Source organism: Tenrec ecaudatus, chromosome 1, assembly GCF_050624435.1.
Source record: "Tenrec ecaudatus isolate mTenEca1 chromosome 1, mTenEca1.hap1, whole genome shotgun sequence".
Lineage (NCBI taxonomy): Eukaryota > Metazoa > Chordata > Mammalia > Afrosoricida > Tenrecidae > Tenrec > Tenrec ecaudatus.
The window spans coordinates 45,199,102-45,224,737 of NC_134530.1; the positions used below are offsets into that span (position 1 = coordinate 45,199,102).

The following is a 25,636-nucleotide window of genomic DNA, read 5'->3' on the forward strand; positions in this document are numbered from 1 at the left end:
TGTCCCCCAAGAGCTTAATCCCTTCTCTCTCCAGGTTCAGAGCAAGGTCAGCAAGCTGTCGTGGCTGACATCACTGCTCCTCTTGCTGACTGGGTCGTTTGACATGTCTGCCCTGACTCAAACCAGGTCAGCATGACTTCAAAGCTTACCCATCAGGTCCAGTTGCAGAGTCTTGGAGAAGAGGCACACAGGACTACGGTTTAGCCTCCCACACATGGGGTTCTCCCCACTGACCTCGACAGCCTGTCAACCCCCCATGTGCTCACAGCTTTCTGGGTACAGTGAGGCAGGACCTAGTTAGTTCATTGGCTGTGTCCACTGCCGCCCGTGGAAAGATTCTACAGGGCGCAGGCAGGCTCTTTGCCTCCACGATGCAGCAAGCCATGCCTCCAATTCGGATTTCATTCCTCTGAGTGGTGAAAAACCTCACTCAGGGTGGGGCCCTGACTCAGCCGCTGGACCTAGACTATCACAATTCCTGCTTCATTCCCCACCCCCACCCCTTTAGATTTGGGTAAAATGCAGCTCGCAAAGGCTTTTGCCGAAGAGAAGAACCTGTTTAAGCCCTACCAAGGCTCGGCCCAAAGAAAGACTAGGATTTGCTTTGCTCAACGCAACAGTAAAAGCCAAAGGGCCACAAAGGTCAAGGCCAGACCCAGAGACGCTCCCTTACCCCACCCCTCTATCTGACCCCGCCCCTCTATCTAGCCCCGCCCAACTTCCGGGCTACGAGGCCCGGGTTCCGGTTCCGGCGACGCGCTACGAAGCTCTGCGCCCGGCAGCTGGGATCCCTTTTCCCGGAGGCCGGTGCTGGGGCAGGGCCCTCCGCCGCGCCTCCCGGTTCGCGTTCCCCGCCCTCTCCGTGCGCCGGGGCTGCGGCGACACCCGGGCCTGCCGTGGGGTGGCCGTGACCGTGGCTGCAGCCGCAGCGCCGGCGGCGGAGAGAACCGGGCTGGGACGCTGGGGGTCATTTTCTGGCCCCCCTTGGCCCTGCGTCTGGCCCCGGCCCGAGATCTGCGCCCACGCCGCGGGAGGGGCCCGGGTCGGACCCGGCTCCCTACCCCGACGCCGGGGAGCCCTTTACAAGCACGGTTGGTCCCACTACCTCCGTGGGCAGCTCCCTCCTCTCGCGGCCTCGGATGGCTTCTGTATAAATGAGAACGAGTGTCTGCTCCACTGGGTAACGGAGAGGGAACGGCGGCTGTTCACGGCAACAGCTGGGCAGCAGCGAGGCGCGTCCAGTGCTCTAGAGGAGCCATCAGAGGGGATGGTATGTAAACTCAGCCACGTCCCAGAAAAAGGGCTCCTCTCAGTGCCCATTCCGACGCACAGCGACCCAAACGGACTGGGTGGAACTGCCCCTGTGCATTTCTGAGTCGGACGAATCCTTAAGGGAGTTGAAAGCGCCATCCTCCATAAAATGCTTAGTTAACTGGAATTGTTTACTGGTGGAAAGTAAGCTTCATGCTCGGCAGGTGGTCTCCAAAAGGCGGTAGAATGAACAACCTGGGTAACGGGTGTAAGTGGTCCATGTTTTCAGGACAAACCTTCCTGACAATTGGGACCATTCCTAGAAGCTGGAGTTGGAAAGGCCAAGGGTGCTGGTAATTACAGCAATTCAATAAAAGGATGTTTTTCTAAACGTGTCAGGGGCTTTGACTCAGAAGGGTTGTGGGTAGGAGGGGAAAGCTCGAAAAGTTTTCCACTTGAGTCGTGAAAGTAATGTGTGCTTGTCTCTTAAAAAATAAACAAGATGAAACAAAAAGAATAAATGCCCTCTTGCCTCTGCCTCTTTCCCTAGGAAGTAAGATACCTCGAGTTTCTCAGTCTCCCAGGCACTGTCTGTGGTGTACATTTTAAGACTTAACAGTTTTTCATTGAATAACAGGACCATACTTGACTGGCAGTTTAGACTGTTCCCACGGTTTCCCGTTCCTTCCATTTTGCAGCCAGTTGTTCCTTGGCTACATGCTTTCTTGTATCCTAGGCTTCCTTGACTTGCCAGCTCTCCTGTTACCTCAACACCCTAGATGAAGTCACTTTGGGGAATGAGCAAACTCACTGCCATCGAGTCAAATCCAATAGTTGACCCTATAGGTCAGGGAAGAACTGCCCTGAGGGGGCTTCTAAAACTAACTCTTTACAGGAGTAGACGCCCTCCGAGAAAGTTGCTGGTGGCTTTGAACCTTGCCGTTGGCAGCCCACCACATAAGCTGCTACACTACCAGGGCTCCTGGTCAAAAACCCAGGTAAGTATGTGAAAATTGGTGTGCTCTTAGGAGAAACCAACGCCCTGGATCTCAAATCTGTTCAACGATCTTAGAAAATAGACCAGGGAACCATTCACACCTAGGTGACCAGCTATTAGATCTGGCAATGCAGGGTCTCTGGCTGTGTTGGCCTCTATCTGGTGTCACCCAGGACACCAGTGGAGTGAGTAAGAGGAGGGATTTTCAATGTCAACATGAGCTAGGTAGTGCAAACAAAATCCCACTGGAATTAATTCCAACTCATAGTGACTCTAGACCTCGGAGGACAGAGTAGGACTGCTCCTTAGAGATGCTGAGACCGTAGGTCCTTACAGAGGTAGATAGCCTCATTTTTCCTCTTGCGAGTGGCTGGGGGTGTTGAACCACCAACTTTGTCGTTTAGCAGCCTGATGCTTAACCCAGGGTGCTCACTAAGCTTCTTGTAAGTAGAACCAGAAAGGATGAGTTTTGGGGGGAGGGTGCTAATGAAAAAAAGCTGCATCTTGAAAAAGATGTTATAACATGCCCCTTGATTAGGTGACAATGTACCTGTAAGTGCCAAAACACCCTGAAGTGAGAGTTTAGTTATTCCTGTTGTCATTTGAAGAACTGAGTCTTCTTTTTTTTTTTTCACAGCAGGATGTGGTTTTTCTGTAAATAACCCAACCCCTCTTTGTACTAACCTAAATGAAGCACAGGCTTCCGCCCTCCCAGCACCCTCCCGGCAGGTATTTATTTCTTCCCTCCTTCCAGAGCTCATTAATCCTTCAAAGCTCAAAGGAGGAACCATCAAACCTCCAAAGGGTTGCAAGTCTACACTGCTAGGATGCTGACAAGTTCTTACACTAAATGGAAAGTGTCCAGGTTTTGATCTACCTTGCGTTCCACCCTCAGTGTTAGCTACTTTGGAGTGTGTATGCCCTGGCCCACAGCCGCCCCACACACAGTGCAACCACATTGCCTAGCCTGCTAGCCCCACGTCCATTTGTGGCTTGGACTGTTGTGACCCACAGGATCTTCAGTGGCGGGTTTTCAGAAGTAGTCTGCTAGGCCTTTCGTACCCCGTCAGCTGCTGTTAGTTGCTGTCAATCATTTCTGATTTCTGGAGACCCCATTGTGAAGCGTAGAGCTGGGCCTTAGGGTTTCCAAGGCTGTGACCTTTCAGAAGAGATCAGCTAAGGCGCCTCTGGGTGAATTCATATTACCAGCCTTTGGGCCACTTGTGAAGGTCTTAACTGTGTGTGCTACTTAATGGACTTGCCATGATAGCTCATGACAACCCCACTGATGAGTGGCCTTATCAGACAGAGTAAAGCTGCTCCTTAAGGTCTCCAAACTCCAAACCAAATGTACTGCTACTGAGCCCATTTTGACTCATGGCAACCTTATAGAACAGAGTAGAATTGCCCCTGTGGATTTCCAAGGCTGTAACTTTTTAGGGGCAGTAGAAAGTCATCTTTCTCCCCCTAGAGTTGCTGGTGGTTTCAAATTGCTGGCCTTGTGGTTGGCAGCCCAATGCATAAGGGCTCAGGGACTATAAATTTCTATGGGAGCAGATAACCACATGCTTCTACCATGTAACTGGTAGGTCTGAACTGCCAACCTTATGGTTAGCTAGGTAAAAGATTTTCTGGTTAGCAAGGCTAGTGTTCTTCATTCTGTATGAGAATACATTTTTCATTTTGGTACCCATTGATAACATCCTCTGAAGCTGTGTCCCAGTACGAACACAAAAACCGGTTTTCCAGGAGTTTTAGTTTAACAACCGCTGAGATAAAATTGATAATAGCAGCTCAAAAGGTTAGAGAAAAAGCTCAAGGGAGCAGTGAGTTCATTTAAGTAGTGGCGGAGTCACTTTGAAAAGAAGGATGAGAGCGGGATAAACAATCTGGAGGAGAAAACTACGGGTCTGATGGTTCCGGGGGGACAGTAACAATAAGTGGTCTAAAATTGATCAAGGACAATGTAGCTGGGAGGAATTACTGAGGCCAGAATGAAGACTGAACATGATAGTGGGACAAGAGGAAAGTAAAAGGAAATAGAGGAATTAGTTAGGAGGCAAAGGAAACTCACAGGTCTAAATACAGGCATGTACATATGTATACATATTTATATATAATGATAGGGAAATAAATATGTACATATATGTTAAGTATTAAGGTAGCAGACAGACATTGGGTGTCTACTCAAGTACTCCCTCAATACAAGAACACTTTGTTCTAATAACCTGGCATTCTGTGATGCTTACCTTCCTGACACGATCACTGAAGACAAAATGTGTGCATAAGCAAATGTGGTGAAGAAAGCTGATGGTGCCTGGCTGTCTAAAGATATAGCAAGTGTCGGGTCTTAAAGGCTTGAAGATAAACAAGCGGCCATCTAGCTGAGAAGCAACAAAGCCCACATGGAAGAAGCACACCAGCCTGTGTGATCATGAGGTGTTGATGGTATCAGGCAAACAATCCTCTATCAGGGTGAATGAGGGGAAGTGTTTAGAGACCCATCTGTAGACAATTGGACATCCCTTACAGAAGGGTCACAAGGAAGAGACAAGCCAGTCAGGGTGCCGTATAGCACTGATGAAACATACAACTTTCCTCTAGTTCTTTAATGCTTACTCCTGCCCACCCCCACTATCATGACCCCAATTCTACCTTACAAATCTGGCTAGACCAGAGCATGTAGACTGGTACAGATAACAGCTGGATACACAGGGAATTCACAACAGATCAACCCCTCAGAACCAATAATGAGAGTAGTGACACCAGGAGGGGAAGGTGGGATGGGGGGGGGGAAGGGATTGATCTACATATAACCCTTTCCCTGGGGGACAGACAACAGAAAAGTGGGTGAAGGGAGATATCGGTCAGTGTAAGACATGGACAAAAAAAAAACTATCAAGGGTTCATGAGGGAGTGGGGGTGGGGGGATGAACTGATACCAAGGGCTCAAGTAGAAACTTTTAAAAATGATAATGGCAACATGTACAAATGTGCTTGACACATGGATGTATGCATGGATTGTGATGAGTTGTATGAGCCCCCGATAAATGATTTTTTAAAAAAAGAAGGAAAATAACTGTACAGCTAGATGGACATCATCAATATCACTGAATTATACCTGTGGAGAATTTGGATTTGCCTTATGTATTATCCATAGCAACACCACCACCAAAAGTATTTATTTAAAAAGAAAGAAAAAAACCCTTAAGATTGGAAGGCTGATGAACCCTGGCTCTGGGCCTGATCCGTGAGGCCGAAATGGGTTTAAATCTGTGGTCTCTGGGGACACTATGTGTCGGCATCAACTCCTCCGTGAATGTGGTTTGTTTTCCTGTTCTTGATGGTCTGATTTGCTGTTACCCACTTGTCTCTTTGTGCCTAGGAGTCTGAGACATTGTCTCTAATTCCAGATGGAGACTGAAGGATACCTGGACACAGGGGAACAGAGGAACAGTGTTGACCACAGTCAGATAAGGTTGCTATCAGATGAGCAGCCAGAAGTTCTCCTGATAACAATTCCCAGGGTCCGGGTTTCGTTAGCCTCTGTGAGCCTCCTCCCAAAGAGGCACAGTGAAGAGTCTGTTGAGGACCTTGAGGCCATCTCACGAAGACGTGCCCCCAACTCCGCAGCCTCCCTGCAGAGGTTCAGGCCGTCTGCTATGAGGGTGCAGCTGGGCCCTGGGAGGTCCTTCGACCCCTCCAGGAGCTTGCTGAAGAGTGGCTGAGCCCGGACATCCACAGCAAGGAGCAGATTGTGGAGATGCTGGTGCAGGCGCAGTTCCAGGCCATCCTGCCCGAGGAACTGACTAAGCACTGGTGTCAGCCAGGGCCCCGAGTTAATGGCTAAGCACCCCCCCACCCCACTAGCTCCAAGCTCCGCCTATAGGCAAAAAAGGAAGCCTGATCCAACTGCAGCAAAGGGGGAGTGGAACCTGTTTCCTTTCAGCTTGCCTTTGTTGGTAATAAGAAAGCCCATGTGTGGACAGACCTCTTTTTGGCCAAGGCAGCTTTATTTCCCAGACTGAACTCCAAAAAAGAGTCCCTGTGCTGGGATAGTTGGCCAGTGACTTCCAGCTCTTTCTGGAGCGTGTGTATGCTCTACCAAATGCTGTCTCGTTTGTACTTGGTGATAGGCTTTCATATATTATTTTTACCCGTCCAAAGAGCTCGCGTAGACTAGAGAAACAAATCCATAGAAACTTATATGTGTATAAGATAGTTTTACATAAAGGGTAATTGTACATTAAGAAAGCATCCCAACCCAGTCCAGTCCAAGCCCATAAGTCAGATATTAGCGATATCTATAAAGTTTTCGTCAAAGTCATAAAACACATGCAATAATGCAGAATGTCGGATGATCACAGGCCAGTGGGTAGAAAGTCTTTGGATCCACTGGCGTTGTAAGCTTCTCAGCGCTGGCAGGGGTCTCCACGTGGCTTCTCTAGCACCTCGGGCTGCATTAGGGTGAGTCCATGCGGCTTCCCAGGAATTTCTCCCAGGGAGTCGGCCTTATCAGTAGAGCATCTCCAAGGGAGTGATGAGAGAAGTGTCTCCCACCTCCAAGGAGGAAGTAACCGGAGTAACCAGAATCCTCAGGGGAAGGCCATGTCCACACAGAGACCTTGTTGGCACTGACCCAATTAACAGACGACTCTACCCCTTCACTTTTAATCTTCTCAAGTCCCAAATTGATGCCAGATTATGTAACTACCATACGCTGCAACTTTCCAAACTCTTGATTCTCACTGTTAGCCTGAATAGAGTGTGCTATTGCTCCACAACATTCATTAAGGATATCCTCAAAGTATTAAATTGGTCCTTAATAAATATGTCCTGTGATGATTGACCACTTAGCTCTCCGTAGTCAGCATATGACATCACCATCCGGAGTAGGTTGGGAACTGTCACCGAGCAGGGAAATAGGAGCAAGCCTGGCCTTTGTTTTAAAAAATCAATATAGGGGGAGCGGGGAGGGAGGGGGAAAAAAAAAGACCTGATGCAAAGGGCTTAAGTGGAGAGCAAATGCTTTGAGAATGATTGGGGTAGGGAATGTATGGATGTGCTTTATACAATTGATGTATGTATATGTATGGATTGTGATAAGAGTTGTATGAGTCCCTAATAAAATGTAAAAAAAGAAAAAAAATCAACATAGATCGCGTCCTAAGAGGCGAGGAGCTGAGCAGAGCTGGTAGAACCTCTGTCTCCCTACTTGCCAGCACCTTGGTGCTGTCCAGCCATCTGACAGTGTGCTGTGGACCCGCCTCACCACGGAGCTCAGCCTCGCTTTCCGGCTGTGACCCATGTTTCCCCAGCTGAGACACACCGGGAGCTGAGCTGAAGATGGGCACAAAGTAAACAACAGCTGTTTCCCCAGCCTGGCCCCGAGGAGCCTTCCTGTCCCTGTGACCTGACTATTCTTGTACTGTGGATTCACTCCTGTAGCTAACTGTGCCAACCCAGAAACGAAGCAGCTGGGGCTCGGAGTACTGTTGATGGTTTGGGGCCCCCTGTGCCTCTGGGACTGATGTAGACGCCAGAACACAAATAAGAAACCCATTTCAACGCCGCTCGACAGTTTTTTGATGAAAAAGGATGAAACCATGAACATGTTCAGTGGAACAGTAACATTTCAATTGTACCAAGGGGTTACTTATCCGATAGGGGGAGAGTATCCCAGAGGTTGGTTTGGAACATTCTGAAATGGGTCAGGCATGCCCCTGGTGGGCAGGAATGTCTTGGCCTGTAGCAGCTGCTTCACCAATCGTGACTTTTGGATGTGAGCCGACCAAGAAGCTTTGTATTACCTTTGAGGTCTTAGGGCAAGAGTTTTCTGACAGCTGACGTTTCTCAGTGTTGGCACTGGACGCTAGGGCCAGAGCATTCTGTTGCCTGCGCTATGCGCTGTGGGGTGACAGCAGCCCCCATGCTGGACTAGGGGCTGAGGAAGAGCAGTGTGAGCCGCTCTATACCTCTTTTATGTGTTGGACAGCGCCACCCATTTAATAGACCCCCCACTCAATGCCGTTTTCATGAGTAACCATGTTCGCTGTTTCATTGACACATACTTTGTGTGCGATACAATTCAGTGGTTTAAATATAATAAAAAGAATCGTGCGATCATCACAATCAATTTTAGATCACTTTTAAAATTTTTTATTTTATTTTTATAGATCACTTTCTTCATTCCTGAATCCATTGCTTTTAGCTTCCCATTTTCCCAAGCCTCCCATCCTTAACTCTTAAGGATCTCTTATTCTGGTTACTGTCTCTAGATTTACCTATCCTGGGTTTCATATAAAGAAAATAATTTAAAAAAAACAACAAAAACATCAGGAACATGGGTCAATAAAACCAAAAATAAAATAAAAATGGGTCTAAAGGGAAAATAAATGGTAAGCTGTTAAATTTTAAACTATTTCTGTAACATTCATTTTCTAGTGCGGTGAGGACAAAACTTCTGACACCTGGTCCATGGTTACTCTGACAAACCTTAAGCTCTTTGGTGTTCATCTTCAACGCCTATTACACTCTATTGCGATGGTTTCCTGTGAGGCAGGCCCTGTACCGTTGTGTTCATGCTTCCGGTTAGTCCCAACAATTCGGTGAGGAAGTCGTACCTCTCTACCTGATTGACAGATGGAAAAATAGGTCCAGGAGTTACAGAGGACCAATCAGTAGAGCTAGACTCTGAGCCTGGGAGTTTTGTCCCTCTGCTGGTAGCTTTTTCCATCACATGTAAATTTTACTTATCTGACAATTTGGAATATTGTTTCTTAAATTCACTTTAATATAGACTTAAAATCCTTTTTACTATTAATTGGGAGTTAATACATGTATCATTCCATACTTCAATCATGTTAAGCAGAATTGTATAATTGCTAACACAGTCAGTTTCCAAATATTCTTTTTCTTCCTGGATTCCTTGATAGTGTCTCCCTTTTACCCCACCCCCACTACTTTCCCTGCCCTTCCGCCTAGAAAAAAACTCTTATTCTGCTTGCTGTCCCTATGGGATAATTCATCCTGGGTTTCAAATACCCAAACATGGAAAAACAGTGAACACAACTTTAAGAGGGTGACTGATAACTAGAAAAAGATTTTTTAATAGCCCAATAATCTTACCACCTAGGTAACTCCTTTGGCTTTTTTTTTTTTTAGGGTAAAGAGATATTTATACATGAACTTAAAAAAAAAGACCCTTGCTGCCCTAGTGACCCTATAGGACAAGGTAAAACTGCTCCTGTGGGTGTCTAAGACTGTACCTCTTTAGAGGAGTAGAAAGCCCCATCTTTCCCCTGAGGAATAGCTGGTGGTTTCACACTGCTGACCTTGAGTACAGTCCAGTGCTTAAAGACTATGCCACCAGGGTTCATTTGTGGGTAGAAAGCCAAATCTAGAAGGAGATAAGGATTATACACGTGCAAGCAAATGTGTAGGGAGCCCTGGTGACGCAGTGGGTGACACAGTGGTGAACGAAAAGGATGGCAGGTTTGGAGCCAGCACAGAAAGCCATGACGGCCTGCTGCCTTACAGAATATTCCCTTGGAGACCCCAGGGGGCAGTTCTCTGTCCAATAGAGGTGCTGTGAATCTGAATCAATGCTGTGGCTGTGGGTTACATAAGCAAATTGTGTGGTATGTATACACGTTACACGAAATAGACATTAGGCGTGTTTTGTTTTTCCACACAGTAAATCTTAAGAGGGCTTTTGCTAGTTTACTTTTTTTTCCCCTCATTTTTTTAAGGTGCTGTATGGCTATTTTAGGTCCACTGTATGGCTATAATTAGCCTCGCTCCCCAGTAAGAAGTGTAGGTAGATGATTTCTGTATAGGACCAAACTGCCAAGCGAGTTTCAGAGAGGAACAGCCAGGACAACACAGTATTCCACAGCCTGGACCATTCAGTACTGTGTAGCACACTGTCCACCAGCCCTGCTCAGCTCCCCACTCACCCATGGGTGGGGATTTGCAGTTGAGAGTCTTGGATGCATTGTCCCGGGTAGACTCAGTCTGGAGAAAGAGGAGTTCATCTGGCACCAGCCCCATGCTCCAGTCACAAGGTCACATTGCCTGACTGTCAGAGTCGACCAGCTCTGATGTTTCCAGACCTGAGAGCAGAATAATTTCATACCACCTGCTGAGACAGTCCCTATGTTTCCACTACTCCGTCACTACCTGTGTCACTGTCATTTGAGGGGGAAACCCAGACTCCACCTTTTAAGTTCCCTAACCACACTGAGTCCAGTGAGTGATGGCGAAGGAGGAGGCACGCAGAGAGCAGACCAGGGGAAGTGTTTCTAAATGTCTTCTGTATCTGGTTCTGGTATCCCCTTTGTGTTCCTTTTGCCTCCAAGTGCCACAAAAGGACGACTTCATCCGGTCTTTGAAAGTGCTCTTGCTGCCTGGCTGAGGGGACCACAAGGGGCCGGGAGATGCGTAGCAACTGGCCAGGGCCATGGAAAAATCTGTCATGTGTTGGGCAGCTACTCCCTGAGCAATGAGTGGGTGTCAGGCTCTGGCTGCCAGAGAAGAGGCTGGCTACGGGGGGTACGGGGCCATGGGGAGTTCACCATGGTGGCAGTGGCCAGAGAATTCAAGTGCAGCTAAACCCTCCTCGGAGGGTCATGTGTGGCCAGTCTCCATATGCGGCTCATACAATGCACACTGAGTTGGCTAGGCCTTTGCTTCCCACCCACTGGGTTGGTTGGACATGTTCCCTCGGCCTGGAATGTCACCCCCTCTCCCCCCATCTTTGTCATCCTACTCCTAGTCATTCTTTGTGACTCAGATAACACGGTCACCTTGGAGAGGTTCGCTTTCACTTCCGCCTTGAACCAGGGCTGGGAACCCCATCTCCTCTGACACTAGTTCTCTCCCAGGCTCAGCACTTACGGGCTGTGGGCTCTGTCACATGTAGAAGGAAGGGCTTCTTTGGGTCCCCCCCCAGGTTGAGCTCCAGGGAAATGGGGTCTCTGTGCTTCGGCATCCAACACAGAGCCTGTACCCCATTGATCCTCCAGAAGCATTTTGACTTTTGTGGGAGACAGCGGTGGCCCCAGTTGGAAGGCATTTCCTGGTGAATGCAAACTTAACAGCAGCTCAGTGAAACCCCTGGAGTGTTGGTGCCTTGAAGGGGAGGAAGTGAAATGAGGAATTCCTGGGGGTGAAGGTACACATTTTTAAAGTGAGAAGATTCTGTCAGGTGGCTGGTTTTCCTCCCTCTTCTGTACCTGACCTTGTGACAAGGTGAGGTTAATGAGGTGAGGCCAATGGCCCTGGCTGGACCTGCTTGAAAGCTCAAGGGCCCCCTGGGTGCCTAGCAACGGTTCTAACTTGACTTCCCAGAATGATGATGTTGGAGCTGGGTGTGTCTCCTGGGCAGGAAGCCACCCACACCACCAAAGCAGCCAGAGCCTCCCCTCCACTTCCTCTGAGCTCAAACTCCACCTCCAGGGGAGGCCAACACTTCGTGTTTTTGAGCTTTGTCTTTGGAACACAACTGGAGGGTTCTTGCATTGACTCTCTCCCTTAGGGGGTACCCGGTCTCAGACAAGTCACGCCCTTCCTCCGAGGCGTCTTCCTCCCAGCCAGGCTCACCCTAGCACAGCACCCAGGGTGCAGAAGCAATCCCTGTCATTATATTGGAATTGGCTTGGTTAGGGACAGATCATTGAGTGGTGCATTCTCCCCCCCCCCCCCCCTTGATCTAGTTCTTTCCTCCTAGTCCCTGTCGCGAACCATCTCAGCAGCATAAGTTTCTCTACCTGAAATCCCCTCCTTGCCACCCCACTCATCTCTACTCTCTTAACTACATTTTCCACCACGGCTCCATCTCATCAAGACTGGCCAAATGGCCCCTCGTAACAAACAGCCAGGCCAAGACTGCTGCTGGTGGGATCTTTAGGTTGATGAATTTTTAAGTATAACTTGCATTCTGTAGAGTGCACACACCTTAATTATACAATTCGGTTCATTTGTACAAAATGAGTACAGCCCTAGAACCACTGCCAGAGGAAAATACCGAATATCACCAGCACCCTAAGAGCCTCCTTGTGCCCATTTTACTCATTAGCTGCCAGTAAAATTTCTGAAGGACACTGTTGGTGGAGAGGTAGAATTCTTGCCCTCCACGCAGCAGACCGGAGTTCCAGCCCCAGCCAGGGTGGCTCCTGTAGAACCATCACCCTTTTGTCAGTGGAAGCTTGCCTGTTGCTATGACGCTGAGCAGACTTCAACAGCTTGCAGACCAAGTCAGATTAGGAAGAAAGGAAGGAGCCTGGTGGGGGTGTGGCTGGTGTGTTCGAACCCACCTGCTGGCTAAAGAGGAAGCTGTCTGCTTCCTTCAAGATTGACAGCAGCGGTTCTCAACCTGTGGGTCGTGATATCTTTGGGGGTTGTACCGATTCCTAACAGTAGCAACATTATAGTTATGAAGTAGCAACAAAAATAATTTGATGGTTGTGGAGGGTGGGTCACCACAACATGAGGAACTGTATTAAAGGGTTGTGGCATTAGGAAGGTCAAGAACTACTGATTCACAGTCTGGGAAATCCAAAGGGGGCAGTTCTACTCTCTTCTAGGGTCCCTAGGAGCCTGACTTGACTCAGCAGCAGTGGGTTTATTTAGGAAAAAAGGCCTGGTGATCAACTTCTGAAAGTCAACCAATCACAACAGTTCAATCTACAACGTGGCCTGGGGGTGGGGCCGGGGTAGGGCACTGTGCTGCCTCCAAGCAGCTAACGATAACATCCATAGTAAGTTCTGTCCTTCTAGAGTAGTGTTGGTCGGAATGGATTCAATCAGCAGAGGGTTGTTGGGTTTTTTAAAAGATCATTTTATTGGGGCCTCTTACACCTCTTATAACCTCCTATACATCAATTGTATCAAGCATATTTGTACATCTGTTGCCATCATCATTTTCTAAACATTTACTTTCTATTTGAGCCCTTGGTATCAGCTCCTCTTTTTTCCCTCCCCGCCTCCATCCCATCCCACCCGAGAGGGTGTGTTTTTGTTTGGTGGTAGTGTCTGTTCTGAACTGACAGGGATCATACACTACACATCCTATTGTGTCTGGCTTTGTGTGTCCAAGGAGATCCATCCATTCCCTTGGTATCCTGCTTTTCTGTGCTCATATACCTGGAAAGGCCTGTTCTTTCTGCCAGGACTTGGCAAGCCCCACCCCTGCCCGGCCGGTCAGTGCAGGTCCTCGGGACTCCTGCCTGCCGGGAAGCCTTCCTGCATCAGCTGCGCTTTGCATTTCAGGGTCTCCATTACCAGCTCTGTGATTCTGGGCAAGTGTTGCCAACCTTCCTTCCTTTACCTGGCTTTTCTCTATTCTAGGGTTCCTGCGGATTTTAACAGAGATGTCGACCTGCCGCCAAGGAGTCGATTCGGATTCATAGTGATGCTCTAGCACAGCGTGGACTCTCTCTTTGGGGTTTTACAAGTGCAGACAGGCTCATCTTTCTGAGTAGCAGCCTGGTGGGTCGGAACCAGGTTAATATCCCAGTGCTTAACCCACAGAACCACCAGGGCTCCTTTCATCGAGATCATGCATATTAAATACTTGGAAAAGGGCCCAGAGCATAGGGAGTGCTTGCCCAGTGTTGGCTGTAACTACTGTGAACACTCTTATTCATGTAGGTCCTGGTACCTTCCCTGGCCTTGGTGCTTATCACAATGCAATGCATTTTATTATTTGTGTAGCATTTATATTGCTCTTTGAGAATAAGGGCTGTGTCGTCATTTGCTACATTTTTTCAATAGAGACTTATGGAGTATTCACTATATTTTAAACTGAAGGGCAGTGGTGAATGAAGCCCTTGAATTTGCTATTTAATAACAAGAAAGGCCAATTGACTAGGTCAGTCTGCAGTCTTTAGAACAATCAACCACTGGAGATCAAAAGGGCAGCACTTACTCAAGGACAAAGTCCAGAGACTGAGGAGAAGAGGAGAAATGCAAACAGAAAACACAGGGAGGTAGATCTGTATTACATCATGGGAATTGCAACCAATGACATGAAACAAAGGCGAAGGAGTTGTTGAGTGGAAAATGATTTGTTCTGTAAACCTTCATCCCAATTTACAATTAAAAAAAAGAAAAGAAAGAAAAGCTAACAGATGAGATCACTTTGGATGGAGAAAACACTATGAAGGAAACAAAAACAATGTGGTGAGACAGTGGGCTGGGTCCCACTTATGCTGGGCTGGGGCGATGGGGGCAGGAGAGGGGGTGCGATGGGGTGAGAAGGAGCCAGGTGTGAGAAAAGCAGGAATGGGAACAGCAATGGCACAGGCTTGGCGGTGGCAGAAGCTGGGTTCCCAAAGAACATAAGTTAGCACGCTAGAGGGCAAGTTAGAAGCCAGCTAGTTGAGGTTCTAGGTTGGCATCTCATTCCAGGGGCCAGAATATCATTCATCTTTGCATTCATACTATGTAGCCCACAATACTCATAAAGGCAAACTCACTGCCACCGAGTCCACTGTGACTGATGGCCACCCTCCAGGAACCAAGACTAAATTCTAACTGTTGTATCAGGAGCCCTAGTGGTTCAGTGGTTAAGCTTTGGCCCCACGGATAAAAGGCCTGGTCATCTGCTTTTGTAAAGATCATGGCCAGGAAAATCTTGTGGGCACTTCTACTCTGTGGGTCACTCGGAGTTGGAATCAACTCAAAGGCACCTAACAACAACCTTTCAGAAAGTGGCCCCCAGAGAGATTTTGAGCTTGTTGTCGAGGTTGAAATTTCACCCTTGTGCCATGTGCCTTAAAGCCCTACTGGACAGTGATCGAGTTGTTATTTCTAGACTTTTCTCTATCTCACCCGCCCCTGCTTCAGGGACCTAGATTGCCATCTCTTCCAGAGATGTGTAACCGAGAGGAAGGAGGCAGGCCTGGGCCAGTTAGAAAAGACACAAGTGGGAAACAGGTTTGGTCAGTTCTTCTTTCCCTAGCTTCAAGAAACACCAGGTCCTTGGACAGTCATAAGCTAACCAGGAGGGGGCAAGCAGATATTGCAGTCCCTCAGTCTCAGCCGTGTGGAGTGGTTTGCAGCTTTAGCCGCTGTGGCCTCACATGGGTATAGCAGGCCAAGCCAGGAATACCCTGGAGTCGCGGAGCACAGCAAGGCTGCTGGTCATGGGTAGGAGGATGATGGGAATTCATACTCCAAAATCAGCCTTTCAGTAACAACCACTTCGGTTGACACTTAGTGGATTCTAACGGCCTCGTGAATGCCAGCATTTGAACTCTGGTCTCTTAGGGCTTTCAGTGGTGGATGTTTTAAAAAATAGATCGTCAGGCCTTTCCTCTGAAGTGCTCCTGAGTGGATTGCTAACCCACCTCTCAGTCAGCAGCTGAGCGCTTAGCTGTTTGCATGACGACCCAGAGACTCAACATGGAGGCTTTATTTCTCCTGCTTCCTTCTTTTTGAGTTTGTAGACTGCTATCCACTCCTGCGATTAAGACTGATGTTGGAAGTTGGAGTCAGGCAACCTCAGGGACAATGGGACGGGACCTTTGTAAGCTGTAAGGTTTTCATTTGTCAGAAGAAGAACGCTAGGTTTTCCCCTAGTGTGTCTTTTCTGAAGGCTTGGTTGAAATCGGTTCTGCATCACAGCACCTGCCAGACTTCAGCACAGATGGATGGGGGCTGCGCCCGAGTGCGTTGGCTGAGATGGAAGTCACAGCTCCCACAAGGAAGGTGGGAATCCTAAGGCCGCTCCACAGACGGCCCTGATCTAGGATTTGGAGCCTGTATTAGTGCAAACGACCGCCCGGGTGAGAAGTGCACAGCGACTAGGAAGCAGGCCCAACGTGCTCACTGTCCAGGTGAGCATAACAGAGCTAGAGCCCTGCCCACCCAGGAGTCTACCCAAAGGTATCCTTTCCAGACCCCCCTGCCCACTCCCGTCAAGGGGACCAAGGATCACTCTGGAGATAAGCAAGCGCTAGGAAGGACAGAAAGCAGTGGCATGTGACAATAGGGTAGGTGCGTCTGAAGCTGGCCCCCCAGGGGGAGTCTTCTTCCCCGGCTTGGAACAAAGACTGATGGGGTGGGAAGGAGCCTGGCAGAGTCTCATGATCATCACTTCCTTGCTTTTCTGGGTCCTTTTATCTCCTGTACACCACATCTCTCCCTTCTACTGCCTTTGAATGGATGCTGACTCACAGCGACCCTATAGGACTCCCTGTGAGTTTCTGAGACTGTAACTCCTTACTGGAGTTGAAAGCCCCATCTTTCTTCCAGAGTAGCTGGTGGTTTTGAACTGTGGGCCTTGTGGACCAGAGCTCAATGCTTCACCACTACGCCAACAGGGCTCCACAGAGAAAGTTTTAAACTAGGATGTTCTTACACAACTCCCAAGAGTGAAGACCACAAAGGAGAATCTCTTCAATGTAGATCCTTGTCTTCTTTATAAATCCCAGCAAGCCCTGAAGAGATGGTGGTTGGTTTGTGGTCTCGAACATGTGGCCAAGAATGCAATCAGAGGCTGTGTGTATCCAGCAAGTGCCGAAGGGCTCATACTGCTCAAGGCCTGGAAGAGCACTGCACCTGTCCATTGGAGCACATAGTAGGCAGACAGAGCATGGGTGAACATGGTCGGGCTGAAGGCGGTGGCGGTGAAGGGGTAGATTTTCGCTTGCCATGTGGGAGACAGGAGTTTGGCTCCTGGCCTGTGCCTTTCATATGCAGCCACAAGCCAGTGAGAGCTTGTGGGTTGCTAAGATGCTGAGCAGGTTCTAGCTGCGCTTCCAGACTGAAATAGATGAGGAAGAAAGGCCTAGCGATCTACTTCCAAAATTCAGCCTATGAAAACCTGATGGGGCACAATAGTTGGATCTGCCAGTGGTCACGCGGACGGCTGGGCAGCATGGCGCTCTGTTATGCATGGGATCAGCCTGGAACAGGTAGCTGACTTGATGGCTGCTAGCAACAGCAGACCTGATCCGACAGGTAGAGAACCTCCAGAAGACTCAAGCAAGAGAGATGGGATTGAGAAGAAGCAACTCTCGGGTGGTGGTGGGGGATGTCGCAGAGGTGGCAGAGTGAGTTAGCAGGAGCCTTGTAGTTGTTGCAAATGACAAAAACCTACCCACCTCGAATGTGTTGGCACGCGATGTTAAATGGAAGCAAAGTTGGGCTCAGGGACTCCAACAATGGCAAGGGCACTTCGCTTCACCGTCTCCAAGGGTCAGCTCTGCTTTCTCTGCCCGCCTGGGTCTCATTCTCAGCCTTTCTCCTTGCAGGGGGAAGATGGCTGTCAGTACTGCCACGATCACTTCCTGCTCTCAGCAGAGATTTGATCCAACGTGACGTTTCTGACCAAAGTCCCAGAATTGGATCTCACAGGCTCTCAGGAAGTCACATGTCCATGTTGTAAGTGCTGTGGCTTGCTCTGATTGGTGGAGCTTGGGTCACAGGCCCCAGCACCTGGATTAAGAGTCATCTTTTCTCCAGTTCTGTGGACTGAGAGCTGGGGTCGGGGCCTCTCTAGGAGAAATAAAGTATTGCTGATAGAAGCGGGAGGCTTTGACAGTGAGTGGTTGCTGGCAACCACAGAGTGGGGGAGGGGCCAGAGAGATTCACAGGCTACCTCTCCTGCTAACATGGGGCAGGGCAGCTGTAGCCAGTGGAACAGTGAGGAGGCGGCGGCACTCGGGTCTGTAGCAGCAGTTGTGTCATGTTGTGGTGCCTCTGCCATTTGGGCCCGTGAAAAGGCCTGGGAGGGCCCTTCTGACAAAGCTCTGTCTACAGAATAGACAAAGTGCTAAGTGAGTCCTTGTCCTCAGAATCAAGGCAGGAAAAGTCAAGTACTTGGGTGACACCCCATCGAGATATCGCTGCTATGGAAAGGGCAGACATTGTCTGGGGATATTCATGGACTGTGAGACTGGACGATGGAAAGGGCACTTCAAGCTGGCTTTGCAAACGGAGAAAACACCGCTGGTTTTCCAGCTTTAGAAACTAAGCTTCGGTAGTTTTACAACAGTCCAAAATTTCAAACATGTTAAAATAGCCATCAGCAACTTTAACCTCTAACAATAAAAATTGGATAAATATTATCATAGCCATATAGAAAACAGTCTTTTTTAAAATGCTGCTTTATGTGGCATGGGAAGGTGTTTTGAGAGAGAAAAGCAGTTTACAGTCTTATTTTTGTAAAACCCAAAGAAACCCAGTGCTGTCAAGTTGATTCTGACTCCTACTGACACTATAGCACAGAGAAGAACTGCCCAGAGGGTTTCCAAGCCTGTACAGCTCTCTGCAAGCAGACTGCCACATCTTTCTCTTGGTGGACTGGTTGGTGGGTTGGAACTAGTGACCTTACAGTTAGCAGGTAAGTGTTTAACTCCTGTGTCACCAAATCCCAAAACACTGCCACCCAGTTGATTTCAACTCAGCGATCCTACAGGACAGATCCTAAAGGACAACTTGGGGTTTCTAAGCCTATATCTTAACTGGCGCAGCTGGCCTCGTATTCCTCCCTTGAGCAGCTGGTAGGTTTGAACTGGTCTCCCCTGACATATCCAAAGTAGGTGAGCTGAAGTCTCCCCACCCTTGCCTCTAAGGGGCACTCTGGTTGTACTTCTTCCAGACAGACATATTTGTTCTTGTGACAGGCCAGCACCATACTTCAAGGGCATCGATCCTTCTTCGGTCTTCTTTATTCAATGTCTAACTTTCACAAGTGTATGAGACCATTGAAAACACCACCACTTAGGTCAGGTGCACCTTAGTCGTCCAAAGTAACCTTGCTTTCCAACACTTTGAAGAGGTCTTATGCAGCAGACTTAGCTAAGGCAGCATGTAGTTTGATCTTGTCTGCTGCTTCCATATCCGTACAGACATAGAAAAGTATGAAAAGTTACTCACCAAGATGAGAACAGTTGGTATCCTGAGGGTAGGATGACAGCTGAAGTGTGTCTTCTGATTTCCCTAGAGAAAGCTTGCTGGGCAGTAGAATAACTGAGAGGTCTAGCTAGAGCTAGTCTCCTGGGTCCAGTCTCTACTCTGCCACTGCTTGGCTCGGTGACCTATATCAAATGTCTTAGGACCTCAGTTTTAACTCACTCATCCATAAAAAGGGGATAATAGTTCTTAATAGATAATAGTTATTTTAATAGATAATAATTCTTAATTGTAGTAGCTAATAGAATTAGTTACTACTACATGCAGTGTTAACACTATGCTTACAGTAAATACTGAAAAATATGGTTATTAAAAAACCCCAAGAGAAAATCTGATTATTAAATGAACTATATGGAATTTTGTATCTTTCATGGCCAAATAGCTGTAAGCAATATATGAACTATTATTAGGGTAAACCAATTTTCTCTCAACATTAGGAAGCATCTGAGGATAAAATAGAGAAGATTTCCATTTTCCTGGACTGGTATGTACTAGGATAGGAAGGAGCACGCTAGCAGCGGTGACATTATAAACGGGTGGTGTGAGGATAGGTTGACCAGGGACGACTGGGGTGGGGAGGGCTGGGGCGTGCACTTAGGGCTGAAAATCAACCAACAGTTCATTGCAAGGCTCTACATCGTAGGCAGGAAGTTTCTGAAACAAAAGGAAGCCTTTGTGGCTGAGGCAAGGGACAAGGAGGTGTAGGCAGCTCTCACGCCACAGCCCACTGAATACAGTCAGGCCACCCACTTGCTGTTTTATTTCGGGCAAGCCACCGCTCGTCTCTAGGAAGCCTCCGTCTTTTTTGAAAAATAGGGACGATAATATTTTGCTTCCCAGGGGTACAAGGATCAAAGGAAATTTAATTGACGTGATTTGCAATCAAGTGTTTCTAATATTACGATAACTACAAACCTCGGGAAGAGAGGCGCGGGACAGCAGCCAGACAGCGTCGGTTTGCGCGTGCGCGCCGGCCGGGCTCCGCCGAGGCTGGGGAAAGAATCAAGGCTCCGCCTGGAACCGTCCCAGCCGTTTCCTCCCCTCCCCTTCTCTCCTACTTCCGCGGGCACCCAACCGTGCGTGGCTGCGTGCTGACGTCAGGTGCGTGCCCCTGTCCGGCAGTCGAGGAGACCCCGCGCAGTGCTGCCAACGCCCCGGCGGAGAAGCTGAGGTGAGTTCGGGGCCCGAGGCTCCTCGCGGGAGAGTGAGTCCCCTGTCGTCCTGTCCCCTCCACGCCTCCCCTAGCTGTTCCTAGTCCTCGGGGACACTCGGTCTCGGGGATCCCGGGCCGCCGGAGGTCGCGGGACCCGGGGCAGTGCCGGGCTCGTGTTGAGCCCCTGGGCGAGCGCGCGCCCGGCTTCTGGAGAGGAACTCGGGGAGGAAGTCGGGGCAGGGACGGGGGGCTGCGCGGACGCTGTGAAGCGCGGCGCCGGGGCTCGGGGTGCTGGCCCGAGGGCGCGGACCCGAGGGCGCAGGCGGGGCCGGGCTGTCACCGGGCAGCGGCGGAAGGAAGGGGTCACACCCATCCCGGCCGCCCGGGGCTCCCCTCCCCCCCCACCCCGGGCCGGCCCCGTGGCCCCCGAGGGCGGCCTGCCGGGCGGCGCGCCTTGGGCCCCGGGCCGCACAGCCGCCAGAGGTGAAGGAGGCGACGGTCGCTGGGGCTCGGAGGCCGGGAGCTGCCCACAGCGCCCCGGCCCCGACTTCCTGCTTCGCCGGCCTCGGCCGCCGCGGACATTTTGCGGCGGGCGGGGGGAGGGGGCCGACTGTGTGGCGGCGGCGGGGCTTCGGCCGCCGGGGAGCTGATGGCCTACGGAGGGCCCCGCGGGGGCCGTGCCTGCGCCGCCTTTCCCGCCGCAGCCGCCCGGCGCGGGGTGGGCCTGAGTGCCTTTCTCCAGGCTCCGGTCCCCTGCCCCGGGTGGATCGCCCGCGATTTCCTTCCGCCCCTCCAACCTCTCTCAGCCGCCCCGCGAATTCAGCCGGAGCTTCCCCTTGGCCGAGTTACCTAACCCCCTCCCGGAGCTGCCGCCCGGCCGCTTGCTTCGTTCCTCCTCCTCAGGGGAAATTTTCTTTGTTCATTTGTTTTTTTTCCCCCCTCCCCTTTAAATCCTAGAGAAAATGCGGTGTGGAAGATTACGTCATCGCAATATTAGGGGTGCGAGTTTTAACTCCTACAAGTCAGGGGCTCTGCAGATTCAGACAGCTTTAGGCTGTCACCCTGCTTGTCACCTGCCCACTTCCCAACGCATCATATTTAAAGATGTTTTTTGTTGTGTTGAAATCCTGTTACTTGGATTCGTGGCTTCCTCACATGGGAAGGCTTAAAAGCCCATGATGAAGGTGTGGTCCAAAATAAAGCTTGCAAAGGCACGGACTTTAAAGATCCCCTTGAATGCACTTGAATGAAACCGATGTAACTGTGATTGCATTTGTTTGGCCTCAAAATGACTTTCCCAGACGGATAAGACTTCCCATCTACTTATTTACTTGACGCAAACTACCTACCTAAATTAGCCCACTGGCTCTTTCTTGTGGCCAGGGTGTGGTGGTCAGACTTGTTTCTTAGGCCTAGAAGTTTGTCAGTTACAAGCTAGCTTGGGATTTTGAACAGGAAAAGCAAATGAGTGTTAGATTTTGGGAAATCACAATTTTTGTTCCCAAGACTGCCCGGTTCATTCTAAGTTTGATATCCTTCCCTGCGCAGAGTCCAGTAGCACAGAAAAATGTGAGCATTGTAAAGCAAATGAGATCCGATTGTGTAATGCAGTGTTCGAAGGGGAGTTCATGTTGGAACCGGCAGAGCTTCTCTCTTGTTTCTCATTTGTATGGAGAGAACAGATTGCTCGTTGAGCAGCACTTTAAAGAAGTGGTGGTTTAAATGAGCGTTTCTAGGTGGTGGGTGTTACAGAAAGGTATGGACCTTCTGAAATAACACTTGTTTGCTTTAAAGTGGTATCTTGTTTTAAGAGAATGAAAATGAAGCACTTACCTCTGCTGCCTTATTTCTTGAGGTTTTCTGTATCTAAGAGGTCTTTATCATGTGTCAATTCACATTCCCTTTTGAAATATAGCAGAATATTCTGAATTTTCAGACTGAGACAAAGATTGGCATTTAAGGGGGTATTGAAAGTACACTCCTAGTAATTTCTAAAGACATCCCACGTTTAACCCTAAGATGTTTTCATAAAATAACCAACCCGTGTGCTCAGTGGAGAAATCTGCCCTCCCACTGCAATCTAAGGGGGTGCCAGTGGGTTTCAAAAAGTTTGAGGATAAAATTTTTAAAAGTTACCTTTTAATTGCATTTACAGACTTTTTGAAGTCGTCCCTATCATGTACAGCCGAAAGTAGTTAGGGCACTTAAATACCAGTGAGATCCTTAAAATCTCTCCAGACTAAATCTAGGAGTTTTTTTTTGGTAATTTAAGGTTTTGCTTTTGTTAGGATACTTTCCCACTTAAATTTTAAAAAATTGTTTTAGGTGAAAGCTTGCATATCAGGTTTCTGTTTAACAAGTTTTCTATAAATTGCTCATGATACTGGTTACATATTTTACAGGGTGTCACCATTTTCATGCTTTCCATTTTGTTTGTTCTGTTGCCCATAATTAGCTTCCCTATCCCTCCTTAGCACCTCATCCTCGTTTTAGAGTAAATGTTGACTGTTTGAACTCATACTTACTTAGGAAGTCCAGTAGTCATCATACTATTCATTTTATCAATCTGTTACTTGGCTGACAGAGGCCATCATGAGTTGTTTTACTTTCAAATTTAAGGGTATCTTCGGGCGATAGTCTTGGAGGTTTCTTTAGTCTATTGGTCCAGTTAAGTCTGACCTTTTTGAGGAATTTGAGATTTGTTCTACATTTTTCCCTTTCTAACCAGGACCTTCTGTTGTGCCCTGGTCAGAGTGGTTGGTAATTGGGCATCTTCTAGTTCTTCTGGTCTCAGGCTACATGAGGCTAGCTGGTTCCTGTTGGCTTAATCCTGTGGTTTCGTTTCTTTGAGACTTTGGTTCCCTTCCGTCTCTTCTTCCTGACAACGAGAGACCAATAGTACCTGAGTCCACCCGGGCTTTTATGGACTATTGGGAAAGCATTTCTTGTACTTTCTAGAATACTTGTATCAATAAAATATTTTGATCTAAGAGCAGCAAATTTGGAAAACTTAATATTTATTTCTGGGGAATATTATTGATAGGTATTCTTAGGGAATCAAAGGTAACATTTTTATTTCTATATGCACTTTTTTTTTTTTTGAGAGTGATGAAGAGCATCTAATGAGTACTTTAGACTATGGAGCTTTTCAGGGGAGATAGAGTAGTACTGTTTTAATGTATTTCCCATATGTAGATTTGTGATAGTGTAGGCTAAGCGTTGGCCTGCTAACAACAAGGTTCGTGGTTCAAACTCACCAGCTGCTGTCTGGGAGACTGGTGAAGCTGTTCTAGTAAAGATTTATTATAGTCTTGGAAACCCCAAGGTTTACTCTCTGCTACACATTTGCTGTGAGTTGCCATTTCGACAACAGTAGACCAATATCCTATTTTTAAAGGGCTGTCTCCTAGGCTTTTGAGATATGCCTTCTTCAGGTTACTCAGTATATTGGTTGCCTCTCTGCTAGTATATAAGCTCTAGGAGGGCGGGGCTTTGGCCTGGTATGGTTACTCCTCTAGTCTTAGCACCTAATGCCAAACACTTTAAGTTTCAAGAATTCTTTGTCAAATAGGTCAGTTTGATACTGTCTGATGGTTAACATTTTCTTCTCTAAGCTGCTGTACTGTGTTTTCTGACTGCTTTTGTGCCGGTCAGCCATATCCATATTTGGACTCATTGAAGTGAGATTACTAATCTAGCCTTGTTTGACTTTATCCAACTCTTTGGTCCAGTCGCTCCTATAGCTTCATTATCTGAACAATTTACCATCACTTAGAAAATCTTTTTTGATGTCCAAGTTCCTTATTCTCCTAGCAGTTACTCAGATGTAATGTTGGTTTCTCTGGCTTCCTCAATTTCATTTCATTGTTCGCGAATAGCAGCTTGCTTTCTGCCACTTCTTCCCCTCTGCAGTCTCAAATTTCTCCTCATGTGCTTTATCCTTGACCAGTTTCTACTTTTAGTTACCCCTTCAGTCCAAAATATTTTTGCTAGTGTCATTTTCACTATTTGTCATTTCAGCTCTGTTGGCCAGGGCTGCTGTTATAAATCCTGGGTATCACTTTTCATACTTGGGATGATATTTCTCAAAAGACTTAGTCCTTGAGGTGTTTTTCCACCAAAAGGATGTATTTCCTTTCAGTTTTAGAAAACCATGTTGTTTATTTGACTATAGGTATTTAGCATTAGCTATTAAGCTAAAGTCCAGAATAGTTTTTAAATGTAACAAAGACAACCCATGTAATTTCAAGCCATGATAGTTAACCAGACCAACATTTCTAGGTGTGTATAACCTGAAGAGCACCTCAGTGACTAGGTGGTGTTCTCTGTTGTTCACTTTCATGCTTGCGTTCTCTTTTGCAACCAAACCCAAACCCTCTGTCCTAGAGTCGGTTCTAGCTCTCAGCAGCTCCATACAGGGTTTCTGAAGGAATCTTCTTGACAGCAGTCTAATTTTTTTTCTTCTGTGGAGGGGCCGATGGGTTCAACTCTTACCCAACAGCACCACCAGGGCCCTTTGTTGTCTTCTCTAAAGTAAACTATTTACTTCCATTTGCTATTTTAATTTTGCCATAGTATTCTTGAGAGAGATACTGATGATGTAGTGCTTAAAGTATAGACTCAGGGACCATATTAAAACCCAAAAACCGAACTGTCATCAAATCAGTTCTGACTCAGAACAATTCTGTAGGATAGAGCAGAAGTGCCCCCAGAACTTTCCAAGGTGCTTCCCTAAGCAGACTACCTACCCATCTTTCTGCTGTGCAGCAGCTAGTGGGTTTGTTGATGATCTTTCTGTTAGCAGCTGAGCTGCTTAACCATTGTAGTACTACCAGGCTGGGAACCAAATTGGGTTCAGACACTGGCTCTGCAGTTTATTATCTATGTCATCTTGGACATTTAAGTACACCTTTGTAATTTAGTAAAACATGGAGAAAGACGGGGCTTGCCTCTCCTCCAGAGGTAGTCTTGGAAACTCACAGGCAGTTGTACCAACTTGTCCTTTAAGGTCTCTATGAGCCTCGATGGCATTGAGTTTGGTGTCGTTTTGGTTTTGTAAAACAGTTAAATGTTCCCTACTTCACAGTTTTAGGAAGATCAAATAAGTTAATATATGCAAAGCCTTCAAAATGTCCATGAAAAATTCTTTTTAATAATCTTTTAAATTTCATTTTTCCCGACAAACTTCTGAAACTCCCTTGTATGTGAAGAGGCACATAGTAAGTGAATAGGTGTTTGGTTTGCTTACTTTCATAACCTCCCTTAGACCTTTGAGAAGTTTTGCTGTTTCTTCCAAACATCCACATTGTAAT

The 25,636-nt window shown here is 47.9% G+C and overlaps 1 protein-coding gene and 1 long non-coding RNA gene across 5 annotated transcripts in view; both read left to right on the plus strand.

Moving 5' to 3' along the window:
* Positions 1-773: 773 nt before the first annotated feature.
* Positions 774-8,355, plus strand: LOC142450259 (uncharacterized). Its single transcript, XR_012784927.1, has 3 exons — positions 774-1,270; positions 2,147-2,249; positions 5,634-8,355. It is a non-coding gene; the product is annotated as an uncharacterized LOC142450259 (long non-coding RNA).
* Positions 8,356-20,195: 11,840 nt separating this feature from the next.
* The window catches only part of CDC42 (cell division cycle 42), a 50,186-nt gene continuing 44,745 nt past the window's right edge, over positions 20,196-25,636 (plus strand). For 2 of the 4 annotated variants that reach the window (XM_075552030.1, XM_075552038.1), the window contains exon 1: positions 20,196-20,342. The gene's annotated coding sequence lies outside the window, so the exon portion shown is untranslated. The other 2 variants (XM_075552016.1, XM_075552023.1) reach the window with 2 other exon arrangements.